Source organism: Argopecten irradians, chromosome 9 (genome assembly GCF_041381155.1).
Source record: "Argopecten irradians isolate NY chromosome 9, Ai_NY, whole genome shotgun sequence".
Classification (NCBI taxonomy): Eukaryota; Metazoa; Mollusca; class Bivalvia; order Pectinida; family Pectinidae; genus Argopecten; species Argopecten irradians.
Genome location: NC_091142.1, coordinates 33,682,996 through 33,701,238, shown reverse-complemented (window position 1 = coordinate 33,701,238; position 18,243 = coordinate 33,682,996). Strand labels below are relative to the sequence as shown.

General features: G+C 37.1%; 1 protein-coding gene and 1 long non-coding RNA gene across 8 annotated transcripts in view; one reads left to right on the top strand and one right to left on the bottom strand.

Annotated features, from left to right (window-relative positions):
• The window catches only part of LOC138332121 (uncharacterized), a 29,052-nt gene extending 24,362 nt beyond the window's left edge, over nucleotides 1–4,690 (top strand). Inside the window, exons 9-10 of the long non-coding RNA XR_011209774.1 lie at nucleotides 1,480–1,572; nucleotides 2,526–4,690. This is a non-coding gene — a long non-coding RNA (uncharacterized lncRNA). The remainder of the gene's footprint in view (nucleotides 1–1,479; nucleotides 1,573–2,525) is intronic.
• LOC138332125 (lactose-binding lectin l-2-like) overlaps nucleotides 1–18,243 on the bottom strand; it is a 387,766-nt gene that overhangs the window by 117,310 nt on the left and 252,213 nt on the right. The gene's annotated exons all lie outside the window — the stretch shown is intronic.

The following is an 18,243-nucleotide window of genomic DNA, read 5'->3' as shown; positions in this document are numbered from 1 at the left end:
ACCAGATGCATTAATTTATTAGCTCACCTGGTCCGAAGGACGAAGGTGAGCTAATGCCATACCATGGCATCCGTCGTCCGTCCGTCCGCCAACAATCGACTTCTTCTCCATAACCGCTGGTCGGAATTCAACAAAATTTGACTGGTAGCATCCTTATGGGTTAATGACTGAAAATTGTACAAAAAATTGGGCTGACCCCCCAGGGGCCTGAGGGGCGGGGCCTGAGGGGTGGGGCCAAAAGGGGCTAATTTGGCTATTTCCATATAAACGACTTCTTCTCTGACACTAAGCATGGGATAGCATCCATACTGCAATGGTAGCATCCTTATAGGGTGGGGATTCAAAATTGTACAAACGATGGGGCTGACCCCCCAGGGGCCTGAGGGGCGGGGTCAAAAGGGGTCAATTTGGCTATTTCCATATAAACAAGTTCTTCTCTGAAACTAAGCATGGGATAGCACTCATAATGCAATGGTAGCATCCTTATAGGGTGGGGATTCAAAATTGTACAAACGATGGGGCTGACCCCCCAGGGGCCTGAGGGGCGGGGCCAAAATGGGTCAATTTGGCTATTTCCATATAAACGACTTCTTCTCTGAAACTAAGCATGGGATAGCACTCATAGTGCAATGGTAGCATCCTTATAGGGTGAGGATTCAAAATTGTACAAATGATGGGGCTGACCCCCGGGGCCTTAGGCGCGGGGCCAAAAAGGTTAATAAGGCTACTATTTTCATAAAAATTACTTCCTCTCTGAAACTATGTATTGGATAGCATATTCGTATGGTATCTATAGCATCATTATATGGTTGGGATTCAAATTTAAACAAATCATGGAGTCAATTTTGCTATTTTCCTAATTGTAAAAGTCTTTGTGATTTTTGAATCACTAATTACTAAATTACAGAATTACTCAAAAAAAACAAAAAACAGGTGAGCGATACAGGCCCTCTGGGCCTCTTGTTGATAGTTATCTATACTTGTAGTTAAATTGACTGAATTTATTTATAAGTATTTATACAAATTCCATTACCTGTGGATGCCATCAGGAAAGTCACTAGTCACAGCAGTAACATATCACTCACACACAGCATGTTATAGACCATGTTTCTGACAAATCCTAATTGGTGTAGCTCAAGCTGGTATGGATGTATCATTTAATCATAACGCATTTTATGACAAAAACATTGGAAAGTCATGTATTACAACACATATCAGGTAAAACTTGTTATGCAGAATGTATATTTATATGTTAATTGATAATTTGGAAAGGACTTGCATGTAAATGGGCATAGCCTAGGCCTCAGATGTCCAATCCATTTGATGTACATTTGTAAATAAAAACGACGAAATCTTCTTGAAATTGAAATACATTGTCATGTACTAGGTAAACAAGCTTACCTGTATCATGGATATCGGAAATATTGCTTGCTTTCATTAAGAGATTTTACATTTTATCTTTTATCTTTGAATGCACAGAAAATCTTCAGACTCTGGAAGAATGGCGACAGGAGATGCTTGGGAAAATTACATCACCAGTTTACTGATCTACATCTATGTCCTGCCCATTTGGTAAGTAACTTAAATTGTATTGAATGTAGATGAAATAATTTTGTTCTTATACCCCCTGCAATGAAGTTAGGGCTATACGCTGGAATCAACTTCCCTGGATGTCTGTCCTTATGTCCGGATGTCTGTCATCTGCAAATGTTGTCCGTACAACTCCTCCTGAACTGGACCAATTCTGATGAAAATTCACAATAATGTGTAGATATAAAAGAACACTTATTTTCCCAAACTTTTGATTGCCAAGGTAACCAAGTCAATATACACAGGTTTTGTAATATAGGCAATAACTTTAGACTTTGATTCAATTTTGTAACAGATGGATGTCTATTAGTTACCACATCACATGGTTTAATAATAACAATGGATACCTTGGAAACACAATATAAATATATCACATCTACACAGCCTCCCAAAACATACAGACATTCACACACACAACACATTGTACACAGGCGAGGCTGTCCTTACATTACCTGATAGCTGTTAATAAGACATTAAGTCTAATAAACCAAATCAAACCATGGAAACAAAAGAGAGGCTTCTGGTTGATCATATATAAATGAAGATATTGTCCGATTAAGCCACAGAGTTTTTGAAAGGATGACAAATACAATGGCTGTCATTTGGTTGTCATTGTTACCAAATGAAAATGTCAAAATGAACATAATTGAACTTTATCCATGGATTAAAACAACATTTGGTTGCTATGTTCCCAAATGAGTGGTAGCGGGGATATTAGTTAACCATTTGCTTGCAGTGCTAGTTATAACTATAAAAATGTTTTGTGTGCTTGTTGGTTATTAGGTTGCTTAGAATATGCTTTATTGTATTTCCTTTTAATGCTCATGAGCCACTATGGATAAAAACTATTGAATTGAACTCTTCCTTTTGTCAACATCAGTATACCTATACATAATTTAATTATTTATTTATTTATTTATTTATTTATTTACAAGTGTGCCAGATTTGAAGTGCTTCTGGATGAACATTGCAAGCTTCCTAAGACTGACACCACCCTTTGCTGAAGTTGAAAATTTTGTTCAGGAGCAGTCTACTAGGGTGATCAATGGGAGGTCAATTAAGAAATGTGGCTCAAGGATGTTTCAGAGGATTCCATTGAAGAAAGGAGTAGCACATTTGGTCTTTGTTCAAAACTGTAAATGTATATTATGTTACATTATATGGCAAATACAAATAGTATGAATGCTCACATAGTCACAATTCACCCAGAATTACATTTGGTTAATTTCAGAATAATGTCAAGGACAAATTTCTTAAAAATAACACAGTTGGTTAAAAAATTGTACAACAGAAACGTAAAACTATTTCTGAAGAAATTTGATTTACACAATGGATGAAGCCTGGGTGGATAATGTTATCTGTACTTTAAACAAGATATCAAGAAGAAAAGATACAGGGCTATAAAGAAATTTTTGCAGAGTCTTAAAGAAAAATGTTGTTGTCCAGTGACAGCAAATTTCTTATCAATTTTGAAGAGAAGGTGTATTTTCTTTGGCAACATGTCTCTGTTGTATAGACTGGGTGTTTAATGTCATTCCTCTTTATTCAAAAGCTGACATAGATTTTCCAAGATTCAACATTTTTTTAGTCCCTATCTGATTCAAATTGTCTAATGTCCATGATCTGTTCATCCATTCTTCCTTCTGTCCTTCCCTCCATATTAAACAATTCTTGTTATAGCTATTTCTCAGAAAATACATAAGAGATCTATCTCAAATTTCATATTTAGGTTTGCCTTAGTGCCTAGTTGTGCATATTGTATTTTAGGACTGATTGGATAACAAGATGGCCGACTGGCAGCCATCTTGGCTTTTGACAATTATCGCTATTTCTCAGAATGTATTGAAGGTTTCTTTCTCTAATTGGGTATATTGGTTCCCCTTGGTGCCTTTTTGTATTTTGTATTTTGACCAATGCAAGATGGCAGACTGGCAGCCATCTTGGATTTTGCCATAGCACTTTTTCTCAGATAATGCTGAAGGAATTTTTCTCATATTGCATATGTAAATTCTTCTTGGTGTCTAGTTGTACACATTGCCTATTGGGTCTGATCAAAAACAAGATGCCGCCAGGCAGCCTTCTTGGAATTCAACAATTTATGAAGTTTTTATTGGTATTTCTCAGGAAATACTGAAGGAAACTCTCAAATTTGATATGTAGGTTTATTTTTTATTTTAAAAATATTTTATTAAATCAAAGAGACTCAATTTTGGATCGGGCAGCAGACAAAGCCTATATATGCCCTCTCCACATGATTACATGCATGTACTGTATAAAGAAGCATATTTTTAAGAGCATATCTTTACTAATAAAAGCATACTGTATACTACATGGATATTTCCGCTTAATTTCGCTATTGGTATGCATGTAACTTTCACAGTGTTGTTATTTTCCCGATAGATAATTAGCAAAATTTCCCCCTCACGAAAATGTCCACATTTACAGTATTGGCACTGGACTGGATCTATAAAATAACATTTAATAGTTTGAATTTTTTAATAATTAAGTTATTCATAGTTATTTACATATGTATATAATAGAAGAAATTACCTATAGCTAAGAACAATTAACATGCATATCTTCCTGTTGTATTAAACTTTCATTAATAACGGTATTAATTGATCTGTATTAAAAGAAAAGCAGAAAAAATATATGTTGAATATTTGGTTTTAAGGCAAATTTTGTGTTATAGGTTATTACTGGAATCAGGTTGTCCGTCTGTCCGTCCGTCCGTCCATCCATCTGTCTGTCCATCTGTAGATGCAACTTTGTCCTGCAAACTCCTTCTAAACTACTTGACAGATTTTGATAAAATTTGGTGCACAGAACCCTGACATAAAGGGGAATTGAATAAACTATATAGGGTTCTGATATGTTCCCTATTAATGGAGTTATTACTAAAGTCCTTTGTGCAGCGGGGGTTATTAGTTGTCCACTCTAGATCTGGCGACAGTTCTAGTTTCACCAATTTTAGCATAGGCTCTAAATACATATATAATACTTACTAATTTTTCATTGACACAAACTTCAACTTTTAGTGATACTCAAAATGATTTTAGATAAAACTGGAGTCAGCATGTGCTGGTACATGTACATGTATTAAATTCAGATTATCTAGCTGCTGAAAATTTAAACTTTTTCAACAGATATTTTGCATCAGCCCAGGTCATAGATCATAGTTTTTCCTGCCATATTTTATTTTAAAAGTTATTTACCATACAATCGTATTTACTGAGTTAGGATGAAGGAGAGGGGTGCTTTCAAAGTATTTATACATTTTGTGGTGATACATAACTTAATATGTGCGTTATTATTACATTATGTATTATTTAATAAACAATAATTAAAACTTCTTACATAGTCTTATTTTTGTGTTATTATTAAGCTACATGTACAATAAGTTGGGTATACAGTAAACCATGGTTATAACAAACCTTTGGGGACCACCTTATTCAGTTTGTTATACACATATTACAGACATCTTATAGGAACCTTGACAGGAAACGAAAATTACTAAATGTTAGAAACATGCATTCGCTGTAAGAACGTTCATTATAAACGTGTTTTACTGTACATTAACCTATTACAACCAACTTCCAGAGGTTATCTTGGAACAAAGAAGATCAAATATACAAGTCCTTGTGTGGTGACATACAGAATTAAATACAGTTGTTACAATGTGGTTACAAATTAATATGGTGGTATACACATCAAATACAAACGTTATCATGTGGTGGTATATTCACCTTATAGACATCAAATACAGGCATTATCATGTGGTGACAAGTCGATGTGATGGTAAACACGCCTTAAACACATTAAATACAGACATTATCATGTAGTGACAAGTCGATGTGGTGGTATACACGCCTTATAGACATCAAATACAGACGTTATAATGTGGTGACAAGTCGATGTGGTGGTATACACGCCTTATAGACATCAAATACAGACGTTATAATGCGGTGACAAGTCGATGTGGTGGTATACACGCCTTATAGACATCAAATACAGACGTTATAATGTGGAAAATGTGGTGACAAGTCGATGTGGTGGTATACACATCAAATACAGACGTTATAATGTGGTGACAAGTCGATGTGGTGGTATACACATCAAATACAGACGTTATCGTGTGGTGACCAGTCGATGTGGTGGTATACACATCAAATACAGACGTTATCATGTGGTGACAATTCGATGTGGAGGTATACACATCAAATACAGACGTTATTATGTGGTGAAAAGTCGATGTGGTGGTAAACACGCCTTATACACACCAAATACAGACGTTATAATGTGGTGACAAGTCGATGTGGTGGTATACACATCAAATGTGGTGGTATACACACATCAAATACAGACGTTATTATGTGGTGAAAAGTCGATGTGGTTGTATACACGCCTTGTAGACATCAAATACAGACTTTATATGTGGTATGATGGTGACAAGTCGATGTGGTGGTATACACATCAAATACAGACGTTATAATGTGGTGACAAGTCGATGTGGTAGTATACACCTTATAGACATCAAATACAGACGTTATCATGTGGTGACAAGTCGATGTGGTGGTATACACATCAAATACAGACGTTATCATGTGGTGAAAAGTCGATGTGGTGGTATACACATCAAATACAGACGTTATAATGTGGTGACAAGTCGATGTGGTAGTATACACGCCTTATAGACATCAAATACAGACGTTATTATGTGGTGACAAGTCGATGTGGTGGTATACACGCCTTATAGACATCAAATACAGACGTTATCATGTGGTGACAATTCGATGTGGTGGTATACACGCCTTATAGACATCAAATACAGACGTTATTATGTGGTGAAAAGTCGATGTGGTGGTATACACGCCTTATACACATCAAATACAGACGTTATTATGTGGTGAAAAGTCGATGTGGTGGTATACACATCAAATACAGACGTTATAATGTGGTGACAAGTCGATATGGTTGTATACACACCCTTATAGACATCAAATACAGACGTTATCATGTGGTGACAATTCGATGTGGTGGTATACACCCTTATAGACATCAAATACAGACGTTATTATGTGGTGAAAAGTCGATGTGGTGGTATACACACCTTATAGACACCAAATACAGACAGTATAATGTGGTGACAAGTCGATGTGGTGGTATACACGCCTTATAGACATCAAATACAGACAGTTATAATGTGGTGACAAGTCGATGTGGTGGTATACACGCCTTATAGACATCAAATACAGACGTTATCATGTGGTGACAAGTCGATGTGGTGGTATACACACCTTATAGACATCAAATACAGACGTTATAATGCGGTGACAAGTCGATGTGGTGGTATACACACCTTATAGACATCAAATACAGACGTTATAATGCGGTGACAAGTCGATGTGGTGGTATACACGCCTTATAGACATCAAATACAGACGTTATCATGTGGTGACAAGTCGATGTGGTAGTATACACGCCTTATAGACATCAAATACAGACGTTATAATGTGGTGACAAGTCGATGTGGTGGTATACACGCCTTATAGACATCAAATACAGACGTTATCATGTGGTGACAAGTCGATGTGGTGGTATACACACCTTATAGACATCAAATACAGACGTTATAATGTGGTGACAAGGCGATGTGGTGGTATATACACGCCTTATAGACATCAAATACAGACGTTATTATGTGGTGACAAGTCGATGTGGTGGTATACACGCCTTATAGACATCAAATACAGACGTTATCATGTGGTGACAAGTCGATGTGGTGGTATACGCACAAAATACAGACGTTATCATGTGGTGACAAGTAGATGTGGTGGTATACGCACAAAATACAGACGTTATTCATGTGGTGACAAGTCAATGTGGTGGTATACACGCCTTATAGACATCAAATACAGACGTTATTATGTGGTGACAAGTCGATGTGGTGGTATACGCACAAAATACAGACGTTATCATGTGGTGACAAGTAGATGTGGTGGTAGACGCACAAAATACAGACGTTATTATGTGGTGAAAAGTCGATGTGGTGGTATACACGCCTTATAGACATCAAATACAGACGTTATAATGTGGTGACAAGTCGATGTGGTGGTATACGCACAAAATACAGACGTTATCATGTGGTGACAAGTAGATGTGGTGGTATACGCACAAAAATACAGACGTTATCATGTGGTGACAAGTCAATGTGGTGGTATACACGCCTTATAGACATCAAATACAGACGTTATTATGTCGTGAAAAGTCGATGTGGTAGTATACACGCCTTATAGACATCAAATACTGACGTTATCATGTGGTGACAAGTCGATGTGGTGGTATACGCACAAAATGCAGACGTTATCATGTGGTGACAAGTCGATGTGGTGGTATACACGCCTTATAGACATCAAATACAGACGTTATAATGTGGTGACAAGTCGATGTGGTAGTATACACGCCTTATAGACATCAAATACAGACGTTATTATGTGGTGAAAAGTCGATGTGGTGGTATACACGCCTTGTAGACATCAAATACAGACGTTATCATGTGGTGACAAGTCGATGTGGTGGTATACGCACAAAATACAGACGTTGTCATGTGGTGACAAGTCGTTGTGGTGGTATACACACCTTATAGACATCAAATACAGACATTATCATGTGGTAACAAACCTGACACGTCCTTAAATGACCCTGGCTGTTAATAGGACGTTAAACTAATCAAACAAACAAGTATTTGACGTGTATACCATTACATCGAGTAATATAATTATTAGTAACCACGATGTGGCCCCCGTATTCCCAGTATTTACATGTAAAATAATCTAACTTTGCAAAGGAGACTTTTGGTCGATACTGACGTTGCCCGTCTGTCTTCAGGTATACATTTTATTAGAATGTGGCAGGTTACGTTGTGAAAGTAAATACATTAATATTTAGTTATCGTAAATAAACATATTTAATACATCCTCTAACAGTCGTACGCCGATCACCAACATGTCAATCATGAGTATTTAAAATTCCCATCAGATTCATTGCTTGAGTTTATTAAATTATTTAAACATTAGCGTTACTATGATATTATATGGTCGGGAATGCAACTATATTGAAATGCTAGTAATCAACTATACTATATATGCTCTGATTTTCCACTAAATTGTCATTGGCTAATGGGTAGTCATCTGCAGGTAAAAACGTTGAGTTAATATTACATAATTATGAACTATTGTGAATTTCACTGTCCAATTGTTGATTTCAACAGGGTATTGTCCTATGGCCATCGTTTTTCTTGTAAGAAATATGCACCTGTTAAAACATATTCTACAATTGTATATCTAATGTAAATTATGGACCTTTGATTCGGTAATATGGTGTTATATATAAGTCCATACTTGTAATTGATATATGCATTCATTTTTTTCACTATTACAACATTTTAAAATTATTCATCGTTTTTTCATTAATACATACATATCATGCATATCCAGATTCCAGTTGAATTCATCAGGGAATGGTGGCGTTTCCATTTAGAATAATTAAATCGTTTTCACCTGGAATCCGATTTCATACTAAGTATATTTTCAAATAAAACGTAATTTTGATATCCGAATACCTGAATATCGCTACAGCAGATCGGATTCATACTAGGAGGGGTTGCCCTTATTCGGCACGAATAAAAAAAACATAATTATGTCATTGTATCCACATTGCTTTTTAACCCTGGCTACGCCCCTGGAAGTTGAAATCGTGATTATTCCATGAATCAATGGATAAATGAATTGATGACACAGGACAACAGACAGGAGATAAAATATATTCACTAATTTTACCTAAAATTGCTATAAATGCCAAAAGAGAATAGATGACAGGAATGACATCAAGCATCCTAAATCTCGAGGGGTTATGATCACGTATACTGTCTATGATATTATAATGTTGCAACGTCTGTTATTTTGACGTGCACAAGATGCGTGATCACATTGCACCAACACTTATAACGTAATGTTTGTTTTTTAACGTGCACAGGTTGCGTGACCAATTGCATCAACACTTAATAGCCTCAACTTGTACCTTGTATGGTGCTAGTTTTCTATAGCTAGTACTCAGACTCATATATGGTGCTTGTGTTCTAGTACCCAGACATGTATGATGCTTGTATTCTAGTACCCAGACGTGTATGGTGCTTGTGTTCTAGTACCCAGACATGTATGGTGCTTGTGTTCTAGTACACAATATATGTATAGTGCTTGTGTTCTAGTACCTAGATATATGTATGGTGTTAGTGTAGTACCTAGATATGTATGGTGCTATGTGTTGTATCCAAGTAGACATGTATAGTACAACATGCTTGTGTTCTAGTACCTAGAAATGTATGGGGCTAGTGTTCTAGTACCTAGATATGTATATTTGGTGCTTGTGTTCCAGTACCCAGACACGTATGGTGTTAGTGTAGTACCTATGGAAGAGAAAACAAATCACTTGTTAGTTTATTGTGATATTTCAAAAGCTTCCGACTGGGTCTGGCACAAAGGTGTACTTGTAAAATAACAATGGTTTATTTCAGGATATTTCTTGTTATGGTTGGAAAATTATCTTATTTTTCGATAACAAAAAGTAATAACAATAATCCATTTTCTGAAATATGTAGGATTAAGGCTAGAGTGCTTCAAGGCTCAATACTTGGTCCTCTTCTTTTTGTTATCTTTCTGAACAATATTGCTGAGCTTGAATCTTCTACATGTCTTTTTGCGGACGATAAATCTAATAAAATCCTCATCTTCATGCAGAGAAATTGAATATGTACTTAATAGTGATTTAGAAAAGATTAAACAGGTGGGCAAAAGCATCGCTTGCATCTTTTAATCCCAATAAGACTGAAGTTCATCTTATTTCAAACTTGAATTGCATTGATGAAGATTTAGATTTGATTTTTTGATGACAATTGAGTTGACATGCCACATTGTGGCGTATTAACTATAAGTCTCAATTGAAGTAAATCTAGAGAATTTTTTTTAACACACTATACAGTACAGATAACTTGAAAACAGTTTTAAACAACTATATCATTTATTTGTATTTGTGAATAAATTCCATAATATTTAACATCTTGAAAGATTTCACATGAGGATGGATTTAAGTTAATTGATAAGAAGCAATAGGTGCTTAACAAGAAAAACACCAGGTTTAAGCTTTACATGTCAACATATTCAGTAAACATCGTATGACAGCATCATAATGCCCATACCTACACTCTAGAAATTAATAACAAGAGGCCCAGAGGGCCTGTATCGCTCACGCTGGTTAGTAAATGCCAAGTTAAATATTCTTGATACAGGTTCATTGTTTTATTTTCTTGAAGAAATTTGATTTATTTACCTCTAATATCCCTATTGGTGCCCCCATCATATCCTGCCACCTGGGGGTCATGAGCCAAAAATTTATACAAGCACTGTTCCCTTACCCCCAAGGATAGTTTGTGGCCAAGATTTGGTTATACTCCATGCAGAAACTCAATGACAAGAAGCGATTTTATAGGATTTACCTTTATTTTCCCTAATAGGGCCCCGCCCCCCCTCCTGCCCCAGGGGGTCAAGAGCCAAAATTAATACAAGTTCTGATCCCCCTTCTCCCAAGGAAAGTTTGTGGCCAAAATTAGGTCACAATCCATGCAGAACACTAGGACAAGTATGCGATATATAGGATTTACATTTATTTCCACCAATTGGGGGCCCCCGCCCTCATGCCCCGGGGGGTGTCCGAGGATCCCAACTTTATACAAGTTCTGTTCCCCTTCCCCATAGAATTTTTGTTGGCTACATTGGGTTTAAAACCATGCAGAATACTATGACTAGTAGCGGATTTAATAGTGATTTACGCTATATTTACCCTATTGGGCCCCGCACCACCTGCCCCCGGAGGGGTCTTGAGCCAAAATTTATTCACATGTTCTGTTCCCCTTCACACAAAGTGATGTTCTGTGGCCAAATATGGTCACAATCCATGCAGAACACTAGGGAACAGTGAGCGAATTTATAGGATTTACCAATAATTCCCCCTATTGGGCCCCTCCCCTCCTGCCCCGGGGGGCAACAGATCCAAACTTTATACAATTACTGTTTCCCTTCCCCAAGGATGCTTGTGCCAAATTTGGTTACAAGCATGCATGCAGAACTCTATGACCTGAGTTAGCGATTTATAAGGATTAACCTTAATTTCCCGCTATTGGGCCCCGCCCCTCCTGCCCCCTGGGGGGGTCTGAGCCAAATTTTGTATACAAGATTCTTGTTGTCCCCATCCCCAAGAATTTATTGTGGCCAAAATTTGGTTCACAATCCAAGAAGAACTCTATGGACTATTAGCGATTTATAGATTTTACCTTTAATTTCCTATATTGGGCCCCGCCCCTCCTTCCCCCACGGGGTCATAGCCAAAATTATACTAGTTCTTGTTCCCCTTCTCCAAAGGGCATGTATGTGGCCAAATTTGGGTTCACAAACCATGCGACAAACTCTAGACAAGTACGAATTATAGATATACCTTTATTTCCCTATTGGATCCCCGCCCCTCCGCCCCGGGGGCTCAGAGCCAAAATTTACCAGTTCTGTTTCACCCTTTCCCCAAGAATTCATGTGGCCAAAATTGGTTACAATCCATGCAGAACTCTATGACTAGTAGCGATTATAAGATATACCTTTATTTCCTATATGGGCCCCGCCCCTCCTGCCCCCAGGGGGTCCGATCCATACATTTATACAAGTTCTGTTCCCCTTCTCCTAAGGATGTTTGTGGCCAAATTTTGGTCACAATCCATGCAGAAGCTCTAGGACCAGTAGCTGCTTTATAGGATTTTAACCTTTATTTCCCCTAATGGACCCCGCCCCTCCTGCCCCCGGGGGCTCAGAGCCAAATTTGTATACAAAGTTCTGTTTCCCTTCCCCCAGGGATGCTTGTGGCCTCAAATTGGTTACATATCCATGTTAGTAACTCTATGAATATGTAGCGATATATAGATTTACTTATTCCCCTATTGGGCCCCCGTCCCCTCTGCCTCCCAGGGGCTCAGAGCCAAAAATTAATACAAGTTCTGTTCCCCTTCCCGCGGGGGGGGGGGGGGGCCACCAAGGGATGTTTGTGGCCAAATTTGGTCACAATCCATGCCCTAAGCTCTATGACTAGTAGCGATTTTACAGGAAAAATTTACGGACTAGACTAGACGGACGGACGGACTCCGCGCCATTGGCATAAGCTCGGGCCGGAGAGCTAATAAAATTATGCCCTACAATGATTGCACAAATTCTCAATAAACCAAGTAGGCCCAGAGGGCCTGTATCGCTCACCTGGTTTGTATGCCAAGTCATTATACTGAAATACAGGTTCATTTTTCTTTTATCTGAAGGAATTTTTGAATATTTACCTCCGATTACCCATATTGGGCCACACCTCTCCTGCCCCGTGGGGTAGAGCCAAAATTATATACAAGTTCTGTTGTTCCCTTCCAAAAAGATGTTTAGTGGCAAAATTGTGGTGTACAATCCATGCAGAACGTGCTAGGACAAGTGGCGATTTATAGGATTTAAACCTCTAATATCCCTCTATTGGGACCTGACCCCTCCTATCCCCCATGGGTCAGAGGGGGAGGTTAGCCAATATTTATACAAGTACCTGTTCCCCCTTTCCTAAGTGAAGGTTTGAGGCCAAGCTTGGTAACAATCCATGCAGAAACTCTGGGGACAAGATAGCGATTTATAGTGATTTTACCTTTATTTCCCCTATTTGGGCCCCGCCCTGCCTGCCCCCGAGTGGTCAGAGCCAAAATTTATACAAGCTCTGTTCCCTTCCCCAAGGATGCTTGTTTGCCAAAATTTGGTTACAAATCCATGCAAGAACTCAAGGAACTTGTTAGCGATTTATAGGATTAACCTCTATTTCCCCTATTTGGGCCCGTCCCCTCATGCACCCAGGTGGGGTAAGAGCCAAAATTTATACAAGTTTCTGTTCCCCCTCCCCCAAGGTTGTTTGTGGCCCAAAATATGGTTACAATCCATGCAGACACACCAATGGACTAAGTAGAGGTTTGTATGGATTTACCACTATTCCCCCTCATGGGCGCCGCCCCTCCTGCGCCCCGGGGGGTCAAGAGCCAAAATTTATACAAGTTTCTGTTTCCCCCTTCCCCAAGGGATGCATGTGGCCAAAATTGGTTACAATCCCATGCAGATACACTAATACCTAGTAGGCGATTTAAAGGATTTTTAACCTTTATTTTCCCCTATTGGGCCCCGCCCCTACCTGCCCCGGGGGGCTCCGAGCCAAAATATATACATTTTTTGTTCCCCTTCCCCATGGAGGTTTTGTGGCCATGCAAAAAAAAAAAAATGGGCAAAGTACAATTTGTCCACAAGGCATGGCAGAACTCTATGACTGAGTAGCTAATTAAAGAGGACCTCTATTTCCCCTATTGGGCCCCGCCCTCCTGGCCCCAAGGGGGGTCAGAGCCAAAATTTATACAGAGTTCTTTCCCCCTCCCCGCAAGGATGTTTTGTGCCAAAATTTGTGTTACAATCCATGCAGAACCTATGACTAGTAGCCAATTAAAGGAATTGTTGACGTGACAGACGGACGACGGACGGCGGACTGACGACGACGACGGACGACGTGACCGCCGCGCCAGACATAAATGCCATCCGGCCCTTTGGGCACAAAAACTCAAATAAAAAAATAGGAACTGCCTTCATCATATACAATATTCATAAATGACATCTGATCACACATATTACTCTACTTTGTAAAACAAGAAATACAAGCACTACAATTATAGCACAATGTATATAATGTAAACAAATGCGACATCTCCAGATCGATCCACAGGAATACATAATAACAATATAACTTTCAACGCATAGAAATTTAACAATTAAATGTCTCCATAATATTTAAAATATTTTTCTTGAGCTAGATTAAAATGAAAATAAATACTTGGCTACTACTGCATTTCTATCACATAATATATAAAATTATGTCACAAATGACGTAATCAACAGATATTTCAATTCAAATACTACAACTCCATCAAAGATAAGTAAAGAAGTATTAGTAGTTCAATATTCGCTATAGAATGACAATTTGCTTGTAATAAATATAAAGTAGTAACTTGAACTCTATAAAAAATCATGTTTTTTATGAAAAACCAATGCTGCGAAAAACTAGGCTTATCTGTCACATAAAATTCGCAAAAAATGTTAGAATGTTGACATAAATTGACAAAAAAAACAATACCGTAGTCAGCTATTTCCATATGATTGACAAACATCTCAATTAAAAAATATTATTTTCTTTAAATAAACACAACTGACTAGCTGCAAATGACACCAGATATTCATATATCTTTTTTTCAAGAGAAAATATCAACTGTTTGTTAAACCATTAAATTGACAAACTCAACTCAATAAATACTGTTCATGATCAAGTCACATAAAGAACACATCACAGATTGTATCCATGTATGAAACACATCACAGTTACAAGTCTAAGTTCAAGCACTAATACTCTCAATTTCATTTTGGAAATCCAGAAGATTGGTGACAACACACATTATGGTGTTCCTTGTTGCTGTGTTTGCCAGCTTCAGGACCTCGCAGGACTCGGGTTCTCTGTCTAGAAGTTTATTGTGCACCATCTAAAATGTCCTTGTCGCATTTTTCATTTGCATTTGCATTGTGAAATCGTGTCAAACATGGCCTTATACAGACAGAATGAAAACAGAACTGGAAATTGCTTGTCACCTGTGATGTTATACAAAAATTTCATTACTGTCCTACAGATCCAAAATCAGCTGTCTATTTTCATCAGTCACTATATTGGTAGATTGAATTGATTGGATTGATAGGGGGCTTACTTAACGCCTTAATGGTCCTTGTTTAACCAGTTATAACCAAGCCTAGGACACATCTAAGTTTGGGAAGGTCCTCCTGTGGAACACATCCCAAAGGGAACATCCTGGCAATTGGCCCATTCACATCTAGTTGGTGTGCCATCAGACCGTGTAGCAGGGTTAAGGGTAACCCAACTGCATCCTCAAATGGAAACTTCTTGTGATCATCTTGTCTACAACAGTGCAATAAAAATTCCTGAAAGACCCAGTTAGAACATTATTATTAAAAATATTAGTGTAAAGAATGTTCTATGGCAAGTTATCACAAATGAAATTTGAAATTAGTTTAAAGTAAATTAGATTATGAAGATAAACAATCATAACAAACTATCTTATAATATTGTTATTATATCAATCCTTTGGCCCCTGGAAATACATTTAAATTCAGAATTAATTTGCAAAATTTATAAAGCAACATCCATGATTAATCATGTAGAAATGTTTATAAACAATTTATTTTTAATACGATATTCATGATTTATACACTTATATTGTTTAACTTCAACCCCAAAATATCTATTGGTCAAGGATGGGAAAGAAATGCTGTCCTCTTTGTCGACTATGTATGCATAGCAGAATGGTCCAATGTCCACAATGCTGTCTGGAATCTTGTGTGTTGATGTTGTCAAACCTCAACCATGGTCAAAAAAATGATCAGCTTCCCGGATAGACTTTGGCCATTGGACGAATTCTGCCCAGGAATCTTCCCCAGTTACTTAGACGTCTCTATTATACAATCCTTTGCCTAAATAACCAATTATCCATACCGGAATTCATCAGCCTGAAGTATAATGGAATGTAATTAGAGAAATTTCTAGCTTAATATGAATGTATAAATAGGTTAATCTAATAAACATTTTAAATATTGAAGAATTTATCGGAAGATCAAAAAGAGTGTTGTGTAAAATAATCAAGAATTAATCAAAGCAAGATAAAGACAAAGGTGTGTGAAAATCATACACAAATATAATATATACTTTACATTGATAAGAACGACTAATCATACTCATAAATCATATACAGATAAAAATATTCACTGTCTTCATATTTTTTTTTTCAAAACAATAAGCATATTCGACTTCTTGACATCGTTTAGAGTTTTTGTATATAAAGAACAGTGCACCATTTTCACATCACGTTAATCATTTGGTTGTCAGTCCCCAGGCCTCTATATAGCCATAGTTCCCGGGTACAGAATGGTTTCCCGTGGTGGGATACAATGGTTTCCCGTGGGATTAATGGCATGGTTAGGCCAAGGCTTTTTGTTATGTACGTCGACATTGAAACAAAATGACGTTCACAACTGTCGCTATTTGCGCTGTACACTAATTGGCAAACAAGCTATATGCAATTAACGACTCGTTTTATGCAAACACTATGAATGTCATGGTTTTAAAACTTGAATGCTGAGGAATTTACACAGGAAAAAATAATACGGCTCGGGTACTATGCCATACCTTGACAACAAACTATAAAACAATAGTATGCCCAACAAAAGAAATAGTAATATTGACTGAAATGTTATGTTGAACTCGTTGAATGACTCATATGAAATAACAGCCATGAAAAAAATTATTGTGTACATTCTCAATCAATGAACGATGATAGTTGACCAGCAAATCCTCTTGATACGGACATGGCAAACCTCCACTGTCATCACGAGGAAGTTGAAGTAGCTCTGTAGGGCTGGGGTCCCAGTGATCCAGGAGGCACTTCAATTTACACAACTTCTACAAGGCCCCCCCCCCCCCCCCCCCCCCCCCCCCCCAATCAACAATGGGTAGAGCAATGTTTTCAGTAACTGATTGGTTTGTCAAGTCTACAACACCAACACAAAACTTTGAAAATTTCAATTTATACATTGTAATTCACAATTCCAGCCAGAGGCTTAAAAGTATATGTAAATTAACATTAAATTACACATTTAAAAAAAAAAAAAAATAATTAAAGACTGTTCCAGACACCAATTTCCCTAAAAGTGAAATAGGTTTGTTATTCACCCCTTTAAACACGACCAAAAACCGATTGTTTGGTGTAGTTAGTGTAATGTTGAGACAACTTTTTGTGTTATTGTAATTTAATATAAAAAGAAGAACTAACCAATAATACCTCAACTAATGAAAGTGATTTTCTTATGCTAAAAACCTTGTAAAGTAAAAAAAGCATAAGAAAATTATTCTAAGTCAAAACAAACAAAACAAGAGAAAAACAAAGAAAAATTTAGAAATAGAAAAAACGTATATTTGGTATGTGAAAAAGCCTATAAAAATAATTTTAAGAGTAATGGAGTTGATTTTGGTGTTTAATTAGGTCTGAAAGGGTGATAAAGAAACAATGAATATAAAATTATGTAAGCCCAACCACCTGACACTAGCAAAAAAATGAATCTTATCATTAGAACATATATACAGTATCTGGATATATTAAACATGTATAAAATATTAAATTTTCAGACTAACACAAAAAACAATAATAATTATTTCATATTACGTTATTAGGTGCAATGCAAGCCATCAGAATTAACCACATTCCATAAAGGAACAATAGTGCCCAACCGAAAAATTATTTATCCTTGATCAAATACAAGTAATTAATTTTGTTTAAAATAATAAATATGCATAGAAGAATAAATTAGAAAGCCAGTATCTTAATGATAGAAGCTTGTTTTTTCAATAGATTGGTAAATGGAGTTACAGTAATTAGCACTTTCTTGA